This window comes from Mirounga angustirostris, unplaced genomic scaffold (genome assembly GCF_029215605.1).
Source record: "Mirounga angustirostris isolate CCGP_5_RB_7025 unplaced genomic scaffold, mMirAng1.0.hap1 SCAF_1, whole genome shotgun sequence".
NCBI classification, from domain to species: Eukaryota; Metazoa; Chordata; class Mammalia; order Carnivora; family Phocidae; genus Mirounga; species Mirounga angustirostris.
In genome coordinates, this window is record NW_026991709.1 from 19,582,589 (window position 1) to 19,590,800 (window position 8,212).

An 8,212-nucleotide genomic window follows, 5' to 3' on the forward strand; every position below is an offset into this window, starting at 1 on the left:
CCCAAGGTGTTCATGGTGATGTGGTGTAAAAGATCCATTTAATGTACTTAAAAACTACTTTAACTCAGAAACATCACCCTGAAGTACACTACCAAAATGTTAATTGAGAAACGCTGAAAGGAGTTTTAGTTTACTCATTATCACATACTACAAGAAAGTTTGCATGAGAAAACACTGAAGAGGTGATTTCTTAATCCAGATTTCACAACTCCTGGTACAAAATGGGTCCCACAGCTTCCTCTAGAGCCATAATCACTTTTCACTGCTTGTTGGCTGCCTGTGAAAATTGGATTGCAGTAACTGAAATGCTCCTAGGAAACTCGTCGTATCCACCCACGCTGTTCTGGCCTCCAGAGCCAGCCCGGGAGCAGCCACTCACAGACTGCTCTGGAGGCCACCGCACGTGGCCTGGCCTGACACCCCCATGCCTTGCACCATCCTGCTGCAATATGCCCCATCGCTGGCCCCAGTTGTGGAGTTCAGGAAAAGTTCTGGAGAGCTGTGTTGCATGTTGGTCCGGTCTTTGGACATGGCTGCCATAGCTTCTTTGCGAGTGGCGAACTCGACATAGGCTTTGCCCATCACTCTTCCATCAAGGCTCATCTCAACACGGGCTCTCCCAGGGTTGAGGGGAAAGAAGTTGTAAATGTCGTACTCTGTGGCTGTGTGTGGCAGCCCCTCATGTGGACCCACGGTTCAGTGGTACTCTGGACAGTGAACTTGCCGTCTCCATATCTGTGGTCATACATGCCCAAGAGACAGTAACTGAGGTCTCTCCCAGACAGATGGGTGGTGAAGCCGTAGCCGTCGCTGAGGCCACTGTACTCCTCGTAGCCCCCATAGCCTGCATGATCAGCACCAGATCTCATCCTCTCCAGGCCTGCTTGCTGGACGATGCCAACATACCTCCTGGCTGTGCCGGGGCGGAGGTGAGACCAGCCGCTGTACAGATGTGAACTTCAGAGGAAGATCCGGGTATGACCGCGCTTCTTCCTGACTGCTCTTGAACACTTCAGTATACCTGTGCCCGATTCTCTCCTTGTGCTTCCCTAGGGCCTTCTCAGCTAACTCCTGGGAGGCAAACTGTACAAGGCTTCCTCTGTAACCTGGCCCTTGGCGTCGCAGGCAATGTGATCCTGTCTGGCACAATTTCCAACCCTGAGAACTGAACGATTTCTTCCTTGGTGCATCCAAATGGGGGTTCTCAAAACCACATGAAGCGGTCATTGGCGGGTCAGCACTGTTCGGACCGCCGTGTTTCAACACTCAATCCCTCTGGGTTCTGTGGGACTTGGACACCTCAATGTACCGGTGTCCCATGCTTTCCCTGTCTTTTTTAAGGGCCATTTTTACATCGTTTTCTGATTCAAGTTCAATAAAAGCCTCCCTGCTGCGCCTGCCTTCTCTAGCTTAAGAGGGATGAATGCCTGCAGCCCTGTCATGGATTGCTCAGTGAGAAAGGACATGCTGCGCATCCTCGACAACAGAGCAGGACCAGGCCAGGCCGCAGAGTGTGACCACAATGCCTTCACCTCCCTTGGGTCCCAGCATCATGGACACTTGAGAGGACAGACATCAATATGCTTGGGTGCAGCTTTCTGTGGCTTAAACAACAACCCGCAGGGAAGGAGTACCCACAGTTGGACACACCCCTGGTAAGTAATGAATTGTCCTAAACAAGAGCCCTATGGCCATCTTACTTTAGTGCCCCAGCACTCACCAGAGCGACCAGGCCTGGTGGTGCCGGGCCTGGGATGGGCTCTAGCTCCCTTCCTCCCAGGGCAGGCCTTTAGTTTAGTCTTTATTCTCAGGGCACAGGAATGTCACCAGAGGGTTTTAGGGAGAAGGGACACTATGGGCTTAGGGAGATTCATTATCCAGGAGAAGGAGAGAAGACAAGGGCAAGGCTGTGCATGGAAAGCAGCAGAAATGAAAAAGGAATGGATAGATATGAGGGCTATTTAGGAAATAAAATGAACTGGGCTGTTGGTGGATTGAAGGGAAAGTTTGAGGAAGAAATTCACAAAGGGACACAGCTCTCCTGCCCTTAGATCACCCCGCAGTTCTGATGTCTTGGCTTAAGTGTCCAAAACTACCACCAACATTTCATCTTGGATGAACGCACAGCGTATAAAGTGAAATTGCCCTCAAGTGTAGTCATTTTCAGTACAGGTACAGTGATCTCTCTCTCTGTCTCTCTCTTTCTCTCTTCAAATTGACGCAATAAAAAGAAACTTCTCAGAAGCAGAAGGATTGGCAAAAGCTCTGGTAACAAAGAGAAGACAGGAGAAGAGGCAGGGGAGAATGGTGAGAGCTAAAACAAAACCCACATCAAACACCTGTGTGTCTCCTCCTCTTAAGATTGTATGGAAATCAAAACACAAAATGAATCTATTCTTAGGAAAAGCAGCTCTGTTTTTTCTTGCAATCACTTTTGAGATCTCATATGAGATTTGATTCATCTAACAATTCAAAATATTTTCACTAAGATTTTCACCCTTCCTTGATGTGGATACAAATTCCTCATCATGTGAGTCTCTAACCATGCCCCTGAGCTTTATGACAGTGCAGCTCTTGTTATAACCCTACTTCTGGTAACCTCTTACAGTGATATTAATAGCCCATCCCCAAATAATGCATTTGTTTTAAAGGTTTTTCAGTGATTTACTCTGTTCATAGCAACTTGGGAATTATGACAATATCAGGAATCACAAATTTCCAAATTAATTGCTTGACACAAGATAAAAATAGTACCCTGCCCTGATACAGGACCACAGACACCAAATAGTAATAAATGTTATTTAAATATCAGAGTGGTACCAGGATATATTAATCATATAACAAAGTTTGTCATATTAATATTAACATAGCATTACTTCACAAATTAAAAAAAAGCACATAAATCTTTGACGCAGAAATTCAACATCTAGGATTGTAGTGTAAAGATAAACTATAACTTTCACACACACACACACACACACACAGTTTTTGGAATAATGTGATTTCAGCATGGTATGACATAGCAGTGAATTAGAAATATCCTAAATGAATTTCAAATGAATTTCAATAGGTAAAATTATGGTAACAAATTGTGAAAAAAGGGAGATCATTCTATATGTACTTATATGGAAGCATCTTAATGAAATATTAACAATAAAAAGAAAGGTGCAAAACACTTCATATAATGTATTACTATGTGGGAATAAAAACATGTACATGATTATACATATAAAGGCTATCTTTGAAAAGATCCATAGGCAACTGATCACAATAGCTAACTTAGGAAGGGGAACCAAAAGACTGAGAAGCTTGGGAAGGGGAGGGATTGTGTGCTTTTTTTGGTATATGCTTTCTTGTATTATTTAATGCTGAACTATGCATATATACTAATTAGCCTAACTAACTTAAAAATAGTGTGCCTGTATTGCTTACCTTTGTAGCAGACTATGTCTATCATCTATCTATCTATCTATCTATCTATCTATCTATCTATCTATCTATCATCTATCTATCTATCTATCATCATCATCATCATCTATCTATCATCTATCCACATACATCAAAATATATATACAGTGTATGTGTCAGGGTTCTCTCAATATATATAGTTGGTTCTGTTTCTTTTTCTCTCTCTCTCTACATACGTGTGTGTGTGTGTACATATATATATACTGTCTCACTAGAAACTCAGGCAGAGTTTCTATGTTGCAATTTTGAGGACAATCTTTTCTTCTGAAAACATCAGTCTTTGCTCTTAAGGCCATCAACTGATTAGATGAAGCCCACCACATTTTAGAGGGTAATACACTTTACCCAAAGTCTACTGATTTAAATATTAATCACATCTAAAAATTACTCTCACAACAATATGTACACTGGTCTTTGACCAACAACTGGGCTTCAAAGCCTAACTAAGTTGACACAAAATTAACTATCACACATACATGGAGAGGGGCGCCTAGGTGGCTTAGTCAGTTAAGCGTTTGCCTTTGGCTCAGGTCATGATCCAAGGGTCCTGGGATTGAGCCCCACATCGGCTCCCTGCTCAGCGGGGGGCCTGCTTCTCCCTCTCTCTGCTGCTCACCCCCTGCTTGTGCTCTCTCATTCTGGCTCTCTCTCAAATAAATAACATAAATAAAATCTTTAAAAATGAAGAGCATTTCTACGAATGGGGCAAAGGACAAACAAGTTAGTGAAAATGTGTCCATGATCTATAGACAGTTGTTCCCTAATGATACCACCTATTCAAGTAGTGGATAAAGAAATGATAAAGTCAGCAAATAAGGAGTCCTTCTGTTAAAGAAATGTCTTTAGATAGAAGGAGAGCATATCTTTCTTCTTCCAGGTATCATCATTTCCCGAAATGAGTAATATCGCAGTAGGGATAGTAAGAGAAAAATGGAGATCAATAACAGAAGGAATAAAACAAAGCAAAAACTAAAGGGTTTATAGAAATGTATCAAATCAACATGTTGTACACTTTAAACTTATGCAATGTTATATGTCAATTATAGCTCATTAGAGCTGGTAAGACAGTAACATAAACAGAAACAAAGCAAAACAAAAAAGCTAAAGGGTTTGAAGTATTCTGCAAGTGAGAGTCCCCTACCTTTTGGCAGTTAGCACAAGATTTATACGTTATAGGCAGGTGTGTTGGTCATGAGTTAAAAGGAAGCAACAAATAAGAATGTGATGTACGAGACGAGGCAGATGATCCAGTCTCACTTCGCAGAAATATATGGCCTAAGAATAAGCAAGTCTGTGTTTTGGAATTTTGCAAGGAAAACAGTTTAAACCACTCCGAGAGAGCACATTTCACAGCTTGGGGTTCAGGAAAGAAACCAGCCTTAAGGTAGGGGATTGCAATTCTTGTTGGAAGATTTTCTAAAAGACTTTAACCTTTATGAGGGACCTGATAGTATCCCAGATATTTAAAATGCTATCATATTTGTGGAGAAGAACTATGCGGTCTGTGTTGTGTTAAAGACAAACTGCTGATGAAGATGTTGCTGATAGATGAGGACTCAGCTTCCATTCAGGCAGAGTTTTAGAACCTGGAGGCTCACATAGCAGTAACGGGAAGCCGTGTGAAGTGGTGGGCATTTTATTTAATTAAATTAATTAATTAATTAATTAATTAATTTTAATGTAGTGTTCCATGATTCATTGTTTGTGTATAACACCCAGTGCTCCATGCAGAATGTGCCCTCCTTAATACCCATCACCAGGCTAACCCATCCCCCCCACCCCCCTCCTCTCTAAAACCCTCAGTTTGTTTCTCAGAGTCCCTAGTCTCTCATTGTTTGTCTCCCCCTTTGATTTCCCCCCCTTCATTTTTCCCTTCCTACTATCTTCTTCTTTTTTTTTTTTTTTTAACATATAATGTATTATTTGTTTCAGAGGTACAGGTCTGTGATTCATCAGTCTTACACAATTCACAGGGCTCACCATAGCACATACCCTCCCCAATGTCTATCACCCAGCCACTCCATCCCTCCCACCACCCCCACCACTCCAGCAACCCTCAGTTTGTTTCCTGAGATTAAGAATTCCTCATATCAGTGAGATCATATGATACTTGTCTTTTTCTGATTGACTTATCTTGCTTAGCATAATACCCTCTAGTTCTATCCATGTTGTTGCAAATGGCAAGATTTCGCTTTTTGATGGCTGCATAATATTCCATTGTATATATATATACCATACCTTCTTTATCCATTCATCTGTCGATGGACATCTTGGCTCTTTCCATAGTTTGGTTATTGTGGACACTGCTGCTATGAACATTGGGGTGCAGGTGCCCCTTCGGATCACTACATTTGTATCTTTGGGGTAAATACCCAGTAGTGCAATTGCTGGGTCGTAGGGTAGCTCTATTTTCAACTTTTTGAGAAACCTCCATACTGTTTTCCAGAGTGGCTGCACCAGCTTGCATTCGAGGTGGTGGGTATTTTAGTATTATGAGTGCAGAAATAAGATGGACCGAGAAGTAAATACCGGTATTGTGACTTCACATGGTTAGTCTAGATGACTTTAAGATTTTATGATTCCCTGATAATCTATGCCCTGATAATAAAGTATATTTTGTCTTAAATATACCAGCACAGCTATGCTTATGAATATCTGAAGGCAGAAATTAGCATATGTGTCAACATAATCTCACTAGCTAGAATTTTTGATAACAGATTTAAAGTACTATGCATAGAAGGTGCATAAAGTGTGAAGCTATAGATGGAGTTTTATTTTTAGTAGCTGTGCTTAGTTTCATCGTGTTTTATGGCATGACTCCTATGTCAAATTCTAGACATCTAGGATTTTGCAAAAAAATTGAGTTTGAAACCTTTTGTTTCCATTCAGTTTCTAGGACACTCTATGCAAGCATGAAAACTGAACAATGTGATAAAATTTTGGAAGCTAGGCAATAAACACATTACTTTTGTAAAGAAAGAGTCCTAAACAGGTGAAAGAAGGAATTTCGTGTGGCTTCCAGGCTTTTGGAGTTTTTACGTTGATAAAATTATTTTTGTACTACCGAGAGAGAGGACCAAGAAAGGGTTGTCAATGTTGTTTTCCGACTAAGTCCGTATTAAAGAAAAAAAAAACAATAGAAAATAACTAAACTCTAATATTGCCACTGCTTCATGGAAGAAAGAACTTTTCATAGATAAAAGCATAATTCATTCCCTGGGTTATATTCAAAATATTAAGCGACTGGTGTGGTGCTCGTACTAACTGACCAGTCAGAACAGACCTTAGTTGCTAAACTCTACTGGAGAGTGATGCTTAAGATCAGTACTTAATGAACATAATCCTCGAATAAAGCAGAACCCTTTATGTTTCAGACCTTAGAGTCATGAAAACCTACTACTCTTTCCCTATTTTTCTCCATTTGCCAGGCTGCATAAGATTTTGATGGACACCTATATGCGTCCACAGACCAGCATTTGCAGTGTTGATTTATGATAATTTTTCTGTGGCAGGAACCCCTAGAGTTGCTCTGTAACAAGGCGGTGAGGTGTTTAGAATCTTCTTGAAAAGTGTAAAATGCCAATCTATGAACTCACTCACTCAGGATTTTTAAGGGAAAAGTTGGTCCTTTAGGAATGACTCATAAAGTAGAGATATAATAGTGTAGAGGAAAAATGGGCCACAGAAGACATTCTTTCGGTTCTGGAGGAATTTTCAACCTATCTAGAGAAAGAAAACATATGTGTGAGGAATGATGGAAAAATAACCCTAAGACAATTCATCGGTAAGTATATTATAGAGGCTTTGGCCCAAATACATAAATGCTAAAATAATCTAAAGTTAAAGGCTTATTACCTGGAAGTAAATGTAATCTGAGAAGACTTCACAAAGCTTTCCTGTGCTAAGTATCTTTTTTTTTTTAATCTATAAGAATATTAATTTGCCTATATGTTACAAACAAATCTTAGAAATCTATAATTAAACACAAGATGCTTTCAGTGTTTCAAAAAGGGTTAGTCAGGGTGAAGAATATCCATGGTAAATCTCTGCTTTATGCTCATCATGGCGTCTAAGGTTTCTTGACATAGCCTTACTTGATGCTTTGTATCTTTATTTTTATTTTTATTTAAAGATTTTTTTATTTATTTGACAGAGAAAGACACAGCAAGAGAGGGAACACAAACGGGGAGTGGGAGAGGGAGAAGCAGACTCCCTGCCAAGCAGGGAGCCCGATGCGGGACTCGATCCAGGGACTCCAGGATCATGACCTGAGCCGAAGGCAGTCGCTCAACCAACTGAGCCACCCAGGCGCCCGATGCTTTGTATCTTTAAATGCTGTAGCTGCTCTCAAAGTATTCTATGGTAAATGGTGAAGTTGATGCATTAAATATTCAATAAAGTCACAATCATGGACTTGCTGGGCAAATGAAGAAATGAAAAAGATTTTTTCTTGGCTCTTACTATGATTTTACATTTTCAAATTAGATTTCACTCAAAATTGGTAGCTTGCATCATATTCTGCCTTCATCAAGTACGGTCTGTTTTTACTCACCTTTTTTTTTTAATGGCATGCATCCAAAAAGAAAATTATTTGAATTGAAGGGAAAGATACATTTAACATTTTTTTTTTTTTTTCTGAAGCACACATCAGAAGCTAGATAAGTGTATATGATTTATCTCACCCCTGTTGGAATCTAGAAAGCACATGGACTTTCTCGTGAGAAAGCCAAAGCATCTTTTTTTT

General features: G+C 40.3%; 1 pseudogene; it reads right to left on the minus strand.

Annotated features, from left to right (window-relative positions):
* Positions 1-259: 259 nt before the first annotated feature.
* LOC123834495 (heterogeneous nuclear ribonucleoprotein F-like) lies at positions 260-1,554 on the minus strand (annotated as a pseudogene).
* Between the last annotated feature and the right edge of the window lie 6,658 nt (positions 1,555-8,212).